The sequence below is a fragment of the Pan paniscus genome, chromosome 2, assembly GCF_029289425.2.
Source record: "Pan paniscus chromosome 2, NHGRI_mPanPan1-v2.0_pri, whole genome shotgun sequence".
Lineage (NCBI taxonomy): Eukaryota > Metazoa > Chordata > Mammalia > Primates > Hominidae > Pan > Pan paniscus.
In genome coordinates, this window is record NC_085926.1 from 16,486,428 (window position 1) to 16,502,423 (window position 15,996).

The 15,996-nt window shown below is 46.1% G+C and overlaps 1 protein-coding gene across 2 annotated transcripts in view; it reads right to left on the reverse strand.

The window, feature by feature from the left end:
• RFTN1 (raftlin, lipid raft linker 1) overlaps window positions 1-14,495 on the reverse strand; it is a 199,673-nt gene extending 185,178 nt beyond the window's left edge. For both annotated transcript variants that reach the window (XM_003826192.6, XM_008951666.4), the window contains exon 1: window positions 13,942-14,495. The gene's annotated coding sequence lies outside the window, so the exon portion shown is untranslated. The remainder of the gene's footprint in view (window positions 1-13,941) is intronic.
• Window positions 14,496-15,996: the final 1,501 nt, after the last annotated feature.

Below are 15,996 nucleotides of genomic sequence, written 5' to 3' on the forward strand. Positions count from 1 at the left end.
GCCAGCAAGCCATGCTGGAAGTAGAGCTTCTGCCTCAGTCAAGCTGCTGATGCCATGTTAAGCAAAGACAAGCTGTTTCACCAAGCTCTGCCAAAGCTGCAGATTCCTGAGCAAAATAAGCTACTGTTGTTGTTTTAAGCTTCTAAGTTTTGGAGTGGTTCATTTATACCATAAGCAACTTATATACCAAGTCTGCTCAAAATGACCATGGCCTGCCGCCTCCTTGGCACCTGCTGAAGTTGGCCTGCTTTTAAGGTCCCTGTTTCAGCCATTCACCCTTTGAAGGGCATTTGGGTTGTCTCTGGCACTGGCTGATTATGAATGAAGTGGCTATAAACATTTGCGTAGAGGTTTTTATATGGACATAAGTTTTCACTTCTCTAGGGTAAATACCTCAGAGTGGGGTTGTTGGGTTATATGATAAGTGCAGGAGCCCTGTTAATGAAAAAATGCTTCTCTTTACACATGCAGGATGTCCAGATACTGCCACCATGAAAGGTGTATGGAAAGTGAGATCTCTCAAAGATCAGCTAGCCCCTGCTCAACTGAGGCATAGCTCACTAGGTGGAATCCTGCCCAGCGGTGCTATTCACTGACTTTTTCTCTGGTTGTTGCTTGTTTTTGTAAAAAACACATGCTAAAAGTCACCTGTGTCTAGTGAGACTCCCCCAGTACTTCAGCTATGCTCCATCCTGCTCCCACAGCTCCACCCTTCCAAATTCCTATGCTCACCTCACATTGACACCTAATGTCAATCAGATTACCTATTTTATGTGTGAGTTCATTGTTGGATCAGCTTTGATTGACAGTTGTCCAGGCATTTGTTTCTCTTCTTATATTTTGTTTTCTCAGCAGACATCCCTGAAACTATGTGTATGGGTCTCCCGAGCATCAAGGTACCAAGAAAAACTTTCCAAGAAGTCTTCAAAGGTAGAGGAAATGGAGGACGTCTTTCCCCATTTCTATGGTGAAACAGTGGGAAATAATCAAAGCATATATGCAGCTCCCTAGCAGAAATTGGTAAGGGTAATTAGGAACTAGATGCTTTCTAAAGAGGAAAATAAAGTAATCAGAAGAAGGTTCTGAGACCCGAACTGCAAGGAGAAGATGACAGACATTGCAAATGATCTGGAAACAAAGATCCCTTGAATGGTGATCTTCTGGAAAAAATTTTGGCTGAATCAAACCTTAAGTGGGATGTCTCTTTGGTAAGCGGTGGATCAGCTTCTTACAGGAGCTATCAGTTCCATGAGGGAGGGAAATTATGTTCCAAATTCATTCATCCATCCATTCATTCAACACACATTTATTGAGGTCTGCTTTGAGTCAGGCACTTGGTTAGGAAACACTAAAACTGGGAAGGCCAGGCCCTGCCCTCAGGGAGATCACAGAGACGATGACGAGATACCCATGGTGCAGTATGGCTGACTGTTCTGGAAGTCTGGACAGAATGCTGAGCATTCGGAACAAATCGCTGTTATATAAAACACAGAGATGGGTGTGGTGCTGTGTACCTGTCATCCCAGCTACTTGGGAGGCCGAGGTGAGAGAGTCTTTTGAACCCAGGATTGCGAGGCTGCAGTGAACTCTGATCGCACCACCGCACTGCAGGCTGAGTGACAGAGCAAGACTTGTCTGTAACAAAACACACACACGCACACACACACAAACACAGCACAGCGCCAAATACTTGGCTCCAGAAGAAGCTGACCAGCAATGGGGCACGATGTCCTGTGTCATTTTAAATGTTGAAATGTTTAAATTATTATTTTAAAAGTATCCTAATTTGTTTCTGAAATGCTTCCCACGATGCCCATAAAAAGACTGGAAAACCACTTCAAAAGGATCACCTTCTTAAAAGACTATTTTTCAGCTATAATGTAGAAAAGGCTTAGTTTAAAAGTTCATTTTTACTATCAACTAGCATGCACGCATTTAAATAATGGGGGCAATAAATGCAGTTATATTTTCAAATACAAATTAGCTTCATTAAGAGTAAGCCCTCATTTGCCACACTTGCTGCTAATCTAAGGCAGCCTGTAAAGCTAATTTTAACAAATGCCAACAGCTCGTGACAAGCAACCAGAGATGGGGCAATTATATGCAATGATGCTGGATCAGCTGGCAACCCCATTTTTTATCTCTACACTCAAATTCTGTATTTGAAGACGCAAGCATGTTTATTACTTCATTCAGTCATCCAAAGTAAGAACTGATCATCCAAATTAAAAAGTCTTTACATGATAACGACATCTCTCTAGATCCAGAAATATAAATTAAACTTAAAAGTTCAGTAGAGTATTCAGATGGTGTCAGATTTTTTGCTGTCCTGCAACAGAGTCTAAGAAACCCTAGGATAACTAAAATGTACCCGTCGAAAGTGTTCCTGATCCAGTGCCAGGTGTAAAGAACAATCTATATCAAACCGTATTAACGGTTTATATGGTACCACTTTTTAAAAGTGCATGTGTATTTGTTTATAAAATCCATACTTTTGAAAAACTGACAGTTCATAAACCACCTGTTAGCAGAACTTTTTTCTGAGTCATGACACTATGGGCTACATTTTCAAGTTTTCTTTGTTGAGCATGCATTATTTTCATGGTTGAAAACAATAAGGGCACTTTGGGAGGCCAAGGCAGGTGAATCACTTGAGCCCAGGAGTTCAAGACTAGCCTGGGCAACATGGCAAGACTCTGTCTCTACAAAAAAATTTAAAAAAGAAATTAGCTGGACATGGCAGGTCCCAGCTACTCGGGAGGCTGAAGAGGGAACATTGCTTGAGCCTAGGATGTTGAGGCTGCAGTGAGCCATGATCTCGCCACTGCATGATTGTGCCACGGCATGCTACTGCCCAGCCTGGGCAACGGAGTGAGATCTTGTCTCAAAAAAAAAAAAAAAAAAGAAAGAAAAGAAAAGAAAACAATAAGGATATCACAGCCAGCCTCCAGGACGGCCCTCAATGATCCTCCTGGTATTCACACCCTTGTGTGGTCCCCTCCCACAGTGAATAGGGCTGACCTGTGTAACCAGAAGGATATGGTGGAAATGAGTGTGATTTCCCAGGCTACTTTATAGGAAACATTGTGGGTTCTACCTCGCTCTCCTAGATCTCTCGTTCTGGGGGCAGCCAGCTGCCATGTTGTGAGGACACTCTATCAGCAGGATGAAGTTCCACTGCAGGGCAACGAGGCCTCCTGCCAAGAGTCAGCACTAACTCAACACCCATGTGGAAGTAGATCCTACAGCCTTCAGCCCGGCCGACATCCTCACTGCAACCTCATGAGAGACCCTAAGTCAGAAGCACTCAGTTAAGCCACTTCTGGATTCCCGACTCAGAGAAACCATGCAAGATAACATGTTTGTTGTTTTAAGCCTCCAGGTTTTAGGGCAATTTACCACCCATCAATAGATAATTAATCCAGGCAGTTCATGTTAACAGTCTTGCTCCTATATGAGAAGTGGCATTGTGGAGTGGTTGAGAGCTGACTCTTCAGCGGCCAAGTTTTGGTGTAATTTGTTACACAATAAAAGATACCTAATAGGAGTGGTGTTTGCATTATAAGAAGAAAACACTTGCTTACCCCCACTCCTCCAACCCCCACACCTACCACCATCTCACTCTGTCTCAGGAGGGGTCTGAACCTGAGTCCATCTCTGCTCTGCTGCTCTCCAGCCACCCTTCGCTAAAAATAGCTCCCACTCAGAACCTGCTACTCAACATGTGGACCTAAGACCAGCAGCAGCATCCGGGATCTTGTTAAAAATGCAGGATCCCAGGCCCCATCCCAGACCTGCTGAATCAGAATCTGTATTTGAGCAATAAGTGATTCCTTAAAGTTTGACTCACAGTACAGTTTGAGAAACCCTGAGCTGTGGCAGTGGCTCTTAATCTTGACTGCACTTTGGAACCATCTGGAGAGCTGTTAAAAGCCCTGATGCTCAGGCATTTAGGGGTGGGGCCAGAGCACCATTATTTTTAAAACCCCCAAGTGATGCTAACATGCAGCCAGGGTTGAGCATCAGTGCTCTAGGAGCAAACCCAGTCTTCTCCCACTCCTAGCCCTCTCCAATCTCCTAATAGCCAGGACTCAGCAGGGCCCAGGATCTCTCCTACAGCCTCACCTCCAGGACTGAGAACCACAGTTCAGAGCTCAGCCATACGGATCTGCTTAGTTCCACATCCCTCAATCTCTTGAATCTCTTTCTACCTCAGACACCCCTTCCCAGTCTCCTCTGCCATCCTCCCAGGCAAGCACAGGCACCTCCTACATTTCTGTCCTCCTCCATCCTCTTACCTCACTTTTCCAAAATTATTTTAATTATAAACCACTTCAAACATATGGAAAAGTACAGAAAATGAGATGTCCATGGATCCACCACCTGGATTTCACAAGTGCTTACATTTTTACCTTATTTGCTTCAGATAGTTTATTTTTGGATAAATAGACATCTTGGACACAGTCCTCACGCCATTCCCTGTCTCCCTATCTTTCTATCCCTGCGTGTACTCTTTTACAATCTATATATAACACCCAGAACAACATATGGCAGAGATTCTGAGGATTTCTCAGTTCACAGTGCCCTTAGTTTCTCTGTACATTTTTTAATGGCATGCCCTAGACTAAAAAAAAAATACCCAATAGTTCCTTTTATTAAGTAGTTAGGTCCAAACAACTTAATACTTATTCACAGCCTAACAACAGCAGCCTTTCAAAAAAATAGCACACATAAACTGAAAGAAGAAATATTTTTTCTTTCATTCTTAACTAACCACAATTACTTGCTAATGGGATGTGTGCATCTGTTGGACACTGCGCAACTTCTCAAAACTTGGAACCACACTGAACACCACCACCCTCATTTTCAGTTCCACACTGATTTTCTTAGCAACTACCCAAAATGTAGCTTGTAAAGATATGACATCATCAAGAGTAATATGGTACTGTCAGATGTTGATATTGTGAAGTGCCTCAAGCTAGTAGTTAGCGTGGTATCTGACAGATGTTAAGTATTGCTGCATTTCCCTCAAAGATGTGAAAGATCCCTTGGCCACCCTGTGCCTTTGCTGCAGTGCCTTGCGGTATCTTAGCACAGAATTTGGGAACCACCAATACATAGTATTATGTATGCTCAAAAAAGTTACTTACATGCTATTGTCTCTCCCTTAGCACTCACACTCCCTCTCTTGCCCTAACTTGACCTGCTCCAGGCAAGAGCTCCCCAGTTCCCTTCCCAGCCTGCCTGTCTTCTCTCCAGCTCCAGGCAGACATCTCCAAGAACTGTTTCAACATCTCCACCTGGAACTTTCTCTCTTCACCTGAGACTTTCTCAGCACTTCTGGAAGAATATGCCCCACAGAATGCAGCACCTTGCCCAACAAGCCTGCTCTTCCTCCTGCATTTCTCGTCTCTGGGTGGTACCACTGCCCTCCCAACATCCAGGCCCCAAACCCCAGTATCAGCCTGCTCTCGCCACCATCCTCACCCTGACATTGGCCCATCCAGAGCTGGTGGATGCTAGCCATTCCTCCACTTTATTCTCCAAACCAATCTGCCATCGCAACAGCTACCAACGCTTTCCTGGAATCTGCCTCCCCTCATCCATCTAATTCCTATCTCCAGCTTTCCCCACATTAACCATTTTACACCACACAAGTGGCTCAAAGAGCATAATCACATCGGCTGTGCAGCTTGGAGTCCTCAGCCTCAATCTCCCTCCATCCTCCCTCCTTTCCAGTCCTACCTCCCATTGTTTCCTTTCACAGTTGACCCTAGAGTGAAGTCAGGCTAAGCTGCTGCAATCTTTTGTACACCCTCAGAATTCTCCAGGCACCACCCTTTTCCTCCAGTGGACCTCCACCTGACATTCCTTTCCCGTACCTCTCATCTTCTCTATTAGTCAGGGTTCTCCAGAGAAACAAAACCAGTCAGATGTGTGTGTGTGTGTACCCAGATAGAGAGAGACAAATAGAGGTATTTATTATAAGGAATTAGCTCATGAAATTGGGGGGCTGACAAGTTTAAAATCTTCAGGGCAGGCCAGAAGGCTGGAAACCCAGAGAATAGTTGATGTTGCAATCTTGAATCCAAAGGCAGTCTGGAGTCAGAGTCCCTTCTTGTGGATCGCAGTATTTTTTCTTAAGGCTTTCAACTGAATGGATGAGGTCCACCCACACGATGGAGGGTGATCTGCTTTACTCCAAGTCTTCTGATTTCAAAGTTCATCATGCCTAAAAAATAACTCACAGCAATACCCAGACTGGTGTTTGGCCAAAAACTAGGCACCGTAGCCTAGGAAAAACTGACATAAAATTAACCATCACGCTCCTGCAAGGCTGAGCTCTAACAGGATTGCCACTCTAGGCCATTGATTCATCCAATAAATAAGTAATGAGCACTTACTATGTGCAAGGCCCTGTTCTAAATGCCAGTGATACCAAAGTAAAACAAAAGAGATTCACACAATAAAAGAACACGCCTGCCCTCATGGACCTTACCTTCAGAAGCCGAGAAACAGGCAATAGACAAACAAATAAAAATAATACACGAAATCCCATTTTTAAAGTATGCCAACTAGAAAAAAACAATGCAGGGGGGAGGGATAGCAATCACAGGAGGAGGTACAGTGTTTTAAATACGGGGATTGGGAAAGGCCACACCCAGAAGGTGACGTTTAAGCAAAATCATGAGGAAGGCCACAGAGCGAGCCATGGGATAAGGGGGAGGGTGGGCTAGGCAAGGCAGTGGCAGGTGCAAACAAGCTGGGGTGTGGGGCCCCTGGGAGGCTGACCAGACCTCAGGGTGAAGTCAAACAGGGCTGGGGAGACAGAGTGTAGGCCTGGCCGGGACGTGAGCACTTCAGCTTTACCCTGACTGAGTGGGAAGCCTCTGGAAGGTTTCGAGCTGAAAGAAGACATCAATTACTCTGGCCATGACTGACCATGACAGCAGGGAACCCAGATGACACTAAGTAGAGGTGTGAGCAGTGGTCAAATTCTGTATATGTTTTGAAGGTAGAAAACAGGATTGACTGATGATTTGGAAAAAGGGGATGAGCAAAAGAGGGCATCCAAGACACCTCTAGGGTTGGTCACCAGCACCTGCAAGGCTGGAGTGGCCATCTTCTGAGATGGGTAGAAGAAGCCAGGAGTTAGCCATGTTAACTCCACCCAAGCAGAGGTATGCAGTGGGCCTCTGGATGTACCATTTCGAGTTCAGAGGAGAGCTCCACAGCTCTTGGTAATGCCTCATCTCCCTACATGACAGTAAATTTCTGGAAGGCAGCAAGCAGGTCTTCTTCATCCCCAACAGCAGCTATTCCAATGCCCTGCCCATAACAGATGCACAATAAATACCTACTTAGGAGCATCTTTCGGGAATAGGAAAGACACTTATCTGGTACAGGATGGTAAAGGGCATTTGGAATATTCCATCTGTGGCTCTCAAATTCACTTTCTTAACAGTACAGCACAGGGGTTGGTCATACAGGCTCTGGAACCAGACTGACTAGGTTCAAATCCTGCTGCCCTTATTTCCTACCTGTGTGACCTCAAGGAAGCCATTTAACCTCAGTTTTCTCATCTGTAAAATGGGGACAACTGCAATATCTACTTCTAGGGTTAGGACTAAATAAGGTAGGGTGAGTTACTATTTAACAGGGCTCAGAAGAGCTCAGACACATAGAAAGAGCAGTATAAATATTAACCGTTTTAGTACTCTACTGGGATTACTTGTTGCTCATTATGAAGACACCTTTTGACCTACTCTGGCCTATAGTCATGATTATGCCATACTGAAAAGGGCACTTATAAGGTATCGTAAGACACCAGAAAATCCCAAAAGACCTCTCTAAATTAAAGAAGTGTTTAAATAAACAACCTGATTTCTTGTGCTTTATATTTCCAAAATTTGCTAATACATGATATGATCAGGTTCCATTAACCAGAGTCTATGATTAACCAAATCTCTTCTTACCCAACTTTCTGAGTAAAATCTATTACAACAGTTCCCCCAAATCTGAGGAACTTTAGCTCTATTCCATAAAACTTGAAGGATTCCTCAGGACAAAGGGTAAGAGGCAAAGTAGGGAGTTTCAAAACACACACACACACACACACACATACACATACATACACACACACATGCACACATCCACAAACATGCACATACATACACACAATGCACATAAACACACACATACACACACATACATACACATACACACATACACACACACACCTACACATACACACATGCACATACACTCACATACACACAAACACACACATACACTCACATACACACAAACACACACAAACGCACATACATACATATATACACACACACATACACACATATATATACACACACACATGCACACATATGAAAGCTGATAGGCCCCCGTAAAGAATAAATTGTAACCCTCAAGGAGGTCTGCCTATGGAACAACACGACGGGACATTTCAGGTTTAAACGCCAGAGAAAGTTGTCAGTGAGGTGCATCTGGCTTCCTGGTTGAAGAAGTGTGGAAACCTCCAATACGGGATCTTAAAGTAGCATAAGAGTTTGTCGGCATCAAACAACTGAGCCAAGCATAGCTTATGTTGATTTCCCACTTCTGGCTGGACTTGCTGCTTGCAGACACCTGAGGAGTGGCTTCCTCTCTCCTGTGAGGCTGGTTCTGAAGTACTGTACAACCCAGCAGAGGTGACAGCCACAGTACCAGCCCTCCACTGTCCCATGTAACTGGGACATCAAAGCTGCCAGCCTTCTCCATCACTCCCTGCACCCCGGAGGCAGGTCAAATCCAGGAAAACTCTAAATGAAGCTTTCAAGTACCCCAAATGGTGTCTCCTCCATCTCAGTCCTGGCAGGTAGCCATCACTGCAGAATGTGACCTGATTTTCCAGCTCTTTGGTTCTGGCCCACTGAGAGTGATTTTTCCTCCTGAATTCAGCCCAGGTAGGGAGTAAGTCACACAATTGCATATTTAAAAGCTGAACTGAATTCTTATTTGGAGAGCAAGGAATTAGCCGGGTTCAAGCAGTGGCTATCGCTTGCCTGCTGTACCAATTTTTTATGAGAAAGTGTGTTGATAAAACATGCAATGCTAATAATGAAAGCCCCTTTGGGGCCCAGGAGAAAAGGGAGATTCAAACGTATGTCAAAAACTGAATGTGAATGGAAGGAAAGATCACACACACACACACACACACACACACACACACACACACCCCTTTAAAAGGTAAACACAAAAGCAACATCTGGCTAAATGTATCCCTTTGTCAGTGAAAAATAGCAGAAGCCCTAGCCAAGTGTGTTACCAATTCTTAAACTGAAGGGTAAAAAAAACACCACAGAGCAGCACTGTCAAACAGAACTTTCAGCAATGATGAAACTACTGTCTGTGCTATCCAATTCAGTAGCCACTAACCACATGTGGCTCTGGGCCACTTGAAATGCGGTGAGTGAGACGGAAGAACTGAATTTTAAATTTTCTTTTCTTTTAATCCATTACATTTAAATGTAAATAGCCACATGTAACTAGTGGCTACTGTACTGAACAGTTCAGCTGGCAACGTCTTTCTGTTCCTTCAGTAAAATTGTAATCCTAATCAACCAATAATATTTTAAATTATCATCAAAATTAGTATAAGCCCCTGGCTGTGCCAAACTCAGTAAGCTTAAGACAAAATGAAAACAAACAAACAACAACAACAAAAACTAAAGAAAATGATTGCAGTGTATCATTTCCTGTAACGCTGTCCTGATTATCTAATTTACATTTCTATTATAATATGGCTTTGTGTATTTGGAAATCCGTGATTGTAGACAGATTTTGCCTTCAAAAAACCAGAATGTCACAGTCTCTTCCCTTAAGGTCTTAGAAAAATGAAAACGTGAACTTAGGGAAAGTTAACCTTGCAAGCTTCAATTTCCTCAGGGCTGAAGTGAAGATAATATAAGTACTCGCCTCTCATGAGGATTAAATTCAGATAATGCGTGCAAAATGTACAACAGTGCCTGGCAAAGGGTAAGCACTCAGCAAGTGGCAGCTATAATTATTAGTATTTTATTAACAATATTAAAATCAGTAATAAAGAGAACAGTGTTAATACAATGAAAGTTTACACTGAACAAAATTTTCCTAGGCCCAAACCCTTTGAATGTGCTTTCCAAGCCATGGTAAAGTGCCCTCTAGTAAAATACATCCTGGGGCCCTGACATCTTGACACCCACCGTCAACCTCCAGAGAGGCGATCACCCAGATGGGTATCACGAGTCACGAAATCACTCCGCCAATGTTTACTGTGCCCCTACCCTCTGGCAGGCACTGCGCTAGGCTTTTAAGGAGGAGGGAACAGTCCCCAAACACAGTGCAATGTCTCAAGACTGAGCTGTCTGCCATCTGACTCCTGCAAAGCTTGGTCAGTCCTGGGACACCTTGATGAGATGCAAAACATGCATCCTGGGGTCCCACTCAGACAGAAAAGTTCACTTCCCGTTTCCTAGATCAGCCAAGGCAAGCTTTGGCTGTTGGCACCACAGAGAGGGACTAAGTTATTAGGGGACCTGAGGGGCACAGGCCCATTTTCCCAGTCAGGACAATAAGAGGGGTGTTGATAGGCCATGTTTCTCACTGAGAGGCCAGATCACTTTCACAAGAGAGTCATTCTCTGAGTCTTAACAAAGCCAAATCTGACCTGCCCCTCAAAATAAACACAACCCCTTTCAGTAGCCGGCTGTCCAAGCCGGTGAAATCCAAGGGGACTCTCCACTAAGTTAATATCAACCATACCAATAGACCAGAAATCCCCCGGGAGTTTCTAGGCAGAAGCTTAGTAAAATTCTGTGGGGCTTGGGGTTATTTTTCTTTTTATAGAAAGCACTCAATCAATCTTCTTTCACAACCAAGGGTACATCCCCCCATGGAATTCCCTTCTCTGAAAATCTCTAAAAATAAAATATTCATCTGATCGTCTGCAATGATTTAAGTTTAAACCCATTTTCAGGCAGAGTCAGGGACTTCCTATGGCCCCTCCACCTATAAAAACATGTTCCCCACTGCCTCAGATTCCCTCTGGCCCCAGAAGAACACTAGTCAAACCATGCTCTTGACTTTAGGATAGGAAAGACAGGGCTGTAGTATCTGGAATCTCATACTTGTATTCTTTGCTGGTGAGACTGTAAAATGGTATAACCATGTTGGGAAAAGGTCTGGCAGTTTCTCATCAGGTTTCCATATATCTCCTTTTTGACCCAGCAATTTACTACTAGGTGTTTACCCATGAGAAATGAGAACACATGTCCCTACGGAGACTCGTACACAAATGTTCACGGCAGCTTTGTTCACAATAACCAAAGAAAGAAAGAAAGAAACTAGAAGAAAGAAACTAGAAGAAAGAAACTAGAATAATCCATGTACCCATTAACTGTGGAGTAGACATACTCCAGAACATAAGTCAGCAATAAAAAAAGACCAAATCATGGATACGACATGGATGAATCTCAAAAATATGGTGAGCTTTACACAATATTGCAGAATTCCATTTACATGAAGTTCAAGAACAAGCCAAACTCACCTATGATGAGATACAGGGCAGTGGTTGCCACTGAGAGGGTGAGGGCAGAGAATGACTGAGAATGAGGATGAAGGCACTTGCTGGGGTGACAGTAATATTCTCTGTCTTGATAAGGACTAGGGTTACACAGGTGCATGCATCTGTCAAAACATTATGCAAATGGTACTTTCCAGATTTGCACATTTCACTATATGTATATAAATTTTATCTTAAGGAAACCATAAGCACATATTGAAGTCGAAATAATAAAATGTGTACTAAAATGTTTAGGAATGACCTGTACCAACATGTGTAATTTACTTTAAAGTGCATAAAACCATAAGCTGGACTTATGGATGGACACAGGGATGGCTGGATGGTTGGGGGAGGTGTGTAGTTGAGCAAAGATGGCAAAATGTGAATTAGACTCTAGGTGTGTATATTTAGGGGGTCACTGTTCTTGCAACTTTTCTATATCTTAAAAAATGGGATGGGGATAGAGTCACAGTGTCCTCTCCTTAGTCCACCAAGTTAGAAATTTGGCAAAGCACCATGCTCCACCAAGCCATGGGACCACATAGTTTCAATTCTGCTGAAAAGAGAAGACTGGAAGAACATAAGTAGCTTTACAGGAACTCACATCACTCATGCCAAAGATTTTCTGCTTGTTTCCCTACAGACAAAGCAATTATTTGAATGTAAGCCAAAAATTCCTGCTCGAGAGGGAGAAAAAGAACTCACTGACTTGTATTCCCAATTTATTATCTTTCAATTCCTGTACCAAATCTACTAGCTAACTGCACAACACTCCACTTCCATTTGCCCCATGTCCATACAGCCAAAAAGCAAACAAAGAAAAACCAACCCAGTGACTTGATATACAAATGCAGCCAGAGGATGACGTGCCAGCTCTGGGGCTTTGAATCACTCAGGCGGGCCAGAAACCCCACTGAAGGCAAAAGAGGATGCAGAGCTCAGTCTGAGGTTAGAGTGATTTCACTGAGGTTAGCACACACGCACCAAAGAGTCCCAAACAACTTGCTTCGTAACCCCTCTCTGGGGTTTGGTGACATCTGGGGTCACTTGAACTTCGTTGGGATTCAGCTGTTCAGAGGTACAAATTAGGAATCCCGGCAGCAGAGAGGCCCTACCCACAGGCCCAGAGGTCGCTCACATTACACCCGGCTTCCTTCCTGGCAAGGCCTTAACTTATCCTGAGATGACACACGATGGCAGGGGTTGGAAGATGCCTAGTTTAATTGAGCGCCCAGCTCCTGAAACAGCTGTACCGACTACAAGGGTTCCAGCACATGAGTTGCTGGAAACTGGGGTGGCCACTGACAGAGACTGAGCCAGACTTTTTTTTAAAAAAAGTACTTCTTGTTTGTTTGTTTTAAGCCCCCAAAGAAACACACTGACACCACCCAGCGTCCCTAGGGATCACCCATAACCACACAGGGCAGCTGAGGGCAAGCACAGAGGCACAGACAGACAGCAGGGAGCGTGCCTGGTTCTACAACCTTGGCCTCCACGCGGTTCTTGCTGCCAAAGGCAGCGACACCGGAGGTGAAGGGCACCAGCCCTGGCCTAGGACTGGGGTGCGCGTGCCTGACAACGGGGCTTCCCGAAATACACAACCACCTCCTCCTCGCCCAGACCCATATCCATCCTGGCGTCCCTTGAGTCTAGAGAAGTGGGTTAAGACAAGGGAAGAAAATCCCTTACAGAAGAGGAGATCCCCGTTTTCAGTGCTGGGGACTCTCGGCACCCGCGTCCCTGTGCTTCTAGTGGTTCCGGCGCTTCCTCGGAGCGCGCGGCATGTCTGCTCCTACAGGTCCAGCACCTCTGTCCCCAGAGCAAACCCACCTCCCAGGGCACACGCAGAGGGGCAGTCAGGCACCGCCTCCACCCTGCCCCACCCAGGCCGCGCGCACCCCGGAAACCTGGACTCCGCGACCAGCTCCCTCCTGTTCTTTTCCGAGGACCCCAGCGGCAGTGTGTCCTGGACCCACCTGTAGCCTCCAAGCTCCCCCACCTCTGCGTCCTTCCTAGGCGCTTCTGAGCCTGCAGAGCCTACGACCCCCAACAGGCTGCTCCGAAGTGCCTCCCCCTACACCGCTCCAGGAATGACTCCCCTACACCCGTTCCCCGCAAAAAAAAAGTTGGCCCAAGATCCAGGCGTCCCAAGGATCAGCCCAGGTCCCCATCCGACGCGGGCCAGGGGGTGCTGCTCTGGCAGCTCCGGAGCCCCGGCACAGAGCAACCTGCAGGGAGGCGCCACGCGGGGTTCCCACTACCCGCCAGAGACCCGGTCCATGGGGCCAAACGGAGGGGCCTGTGCCGGTCGACACCCCAAGCCCAGTCGCGCCCCCACCTACCGTATGGGACCGGCGGAGGAGAAGGCGCGGGCGCGGGCTCCCTGAGGCAGCGTGTTCCGTCCCGGGAGGAAAGTTTGTGCCATACAGAGGAGGCGGCGCGGGGAGGACTTGGGCGCCGGTGGGTGGAGGCGTGGGCGGTGGCGCCGCGTGGTCGTGTGTCTGTCCCTCCGGCGATCCGTGCGTCTGTCCCTCGCCGGAGCCCGCGGCCGCCGCGCTCTCGCTCGCTGCGCCCAGCGCCCGGCGCGCTCCGGCTCCAGCCCCGACGCGCCCCCGCCGCCGCCGCCGCCGCGCGTCCGCCGGCTACACTTCCTCTTCCTCTGAACTCATGTGCAAAATATGCTACGCTGCATCTTCAGGGAAAGCCTCGCGGCCCCTGACAGCAGCCGCTGGAGCGGTGGGCCCGCCCAGCTCTCCCCGCGCCCCCTCGGAGTTCCGCCCGGTCACCTCCACGCGGCCGAGCTGCAAGCGACCCTGGCAGCCTCAGAACCCAGGGGTCAGGGGCTCATCGATCCTCCCTCCCAGCCCCTCCTAATCAAGGTTGTGTGCTGTCAGGAAGAGCGCCTGGGAGACAAGGATCCTTCAAGATTTGAGCCAGGATGCTGAAAGGGCGACTGCCATCAAGGTGCTGATGGCTGGGGGTGGGGTTGGGGCCGACTTGAGAGAGGACCATTTCTCGACCCCATTCCACAGGTGGGAGCATCCCTAAACATCTCAGGTGCTGCTGAAATTATCTCTTGCGAGTTAGTGCTTCAGGGAAGGGTAATGCCACTGTCTCCGTTGCCATCCCTTGGTCTACCTACTTAAGATGTCCAGAGGTTTGAGAAGATCTGGAGAATCACCTTGCGTGGCAACTTGAGGCACCCAAGGAGAAAATTATATAAAGAGTGAAGCACTAGTAAACCAGGCTGCATTAGTAAAGTGAAGATGTGAGGCAAGGAGCCATTAGAAAATATTTTCTTCCTAAAACTAAACCAAGCAGAATTACAGTGTAGGGGTTGAGAGGGGGAACTTTAAAGTCAAATAATCAGGGTTGGATTCCTGGCTTTAGTACTTACTGGCTGTGTGACTTTGGGTAAGTGACTTAACTGCTCTGGGCCTATTTGTCACATGGCACTTCTTCGTGGGTTATTATATGTAAAGTGTTTAGCAACCACTCTATAACTCAGCTATTATCATTATTATAAGGGGGCTAGAACAAGAAGGGTGAGATAATTTAATTAATTATCTCCATTTTCTAATTGGGCAAAGAAGACCCTGTGTGGGCAAAGTTAAGCACTGGAGCACACAGGGTGGAGGGCTGCTTTAGGGGCCCAGCAGTGTTTCCATGAGGTCCTTCTGGCACTAGTAACACTCCTCCAGCAAGTAAGGAAGCACTATTTTGTTTTCAGGGACTCTTCCTGTTACCACAGCTTCTCAGAGATTTTCTTCCTTATTTTCTCTTTCCATAGCCTTTCTAGTTCTGTTTTGCTCCCCCTCCCTCACCACTGTTTTGTTTTTATTTTTTTTCTCCTTTCCCTTTCCACCCCACCTTTTCCTGGTGTCACACTCACCACCACTATCCCCAGTGTCCCCCATTTCCCCCCTACACTTGAGCTTGCCACATGAAAGAAAATAAGACCAGGTAACCACGTAAGTCCGGGTTCAGACAGTAGTGCGTGGGGACATTTGCTCAGGGGCATCACCAGAGGTTGTGAACACCCATTTATGAAGCCAAAGGGAGGGGTCTTCATGCTATCTATCTGCCCGAGGCCTTGAATTGCTGCAAGTCAGGGTCCATCCAAAATCTTTCTGATCCTTTGCTGGTCACTAGGCCACAGAAAGAAAATAAAATTGATAGGTGTTAACCGGTAGGCATTTAAAAGAAGATAAAGGAAAAAGGAGGGTGGGGGTGGGGGAATGCAGCATAACCTAGTTGCAGTGTGCTTGATTTCTTTTAAGCAAATCATTTTCATTCTATAAAACTTTTGCACACCGTTGTGTTTTTTGTGCTTTTTTTTTTAAGACACCAGTGCTTGAGGTTAATATGCTATTCTGATTGCTTCTATTTTCTTCCAC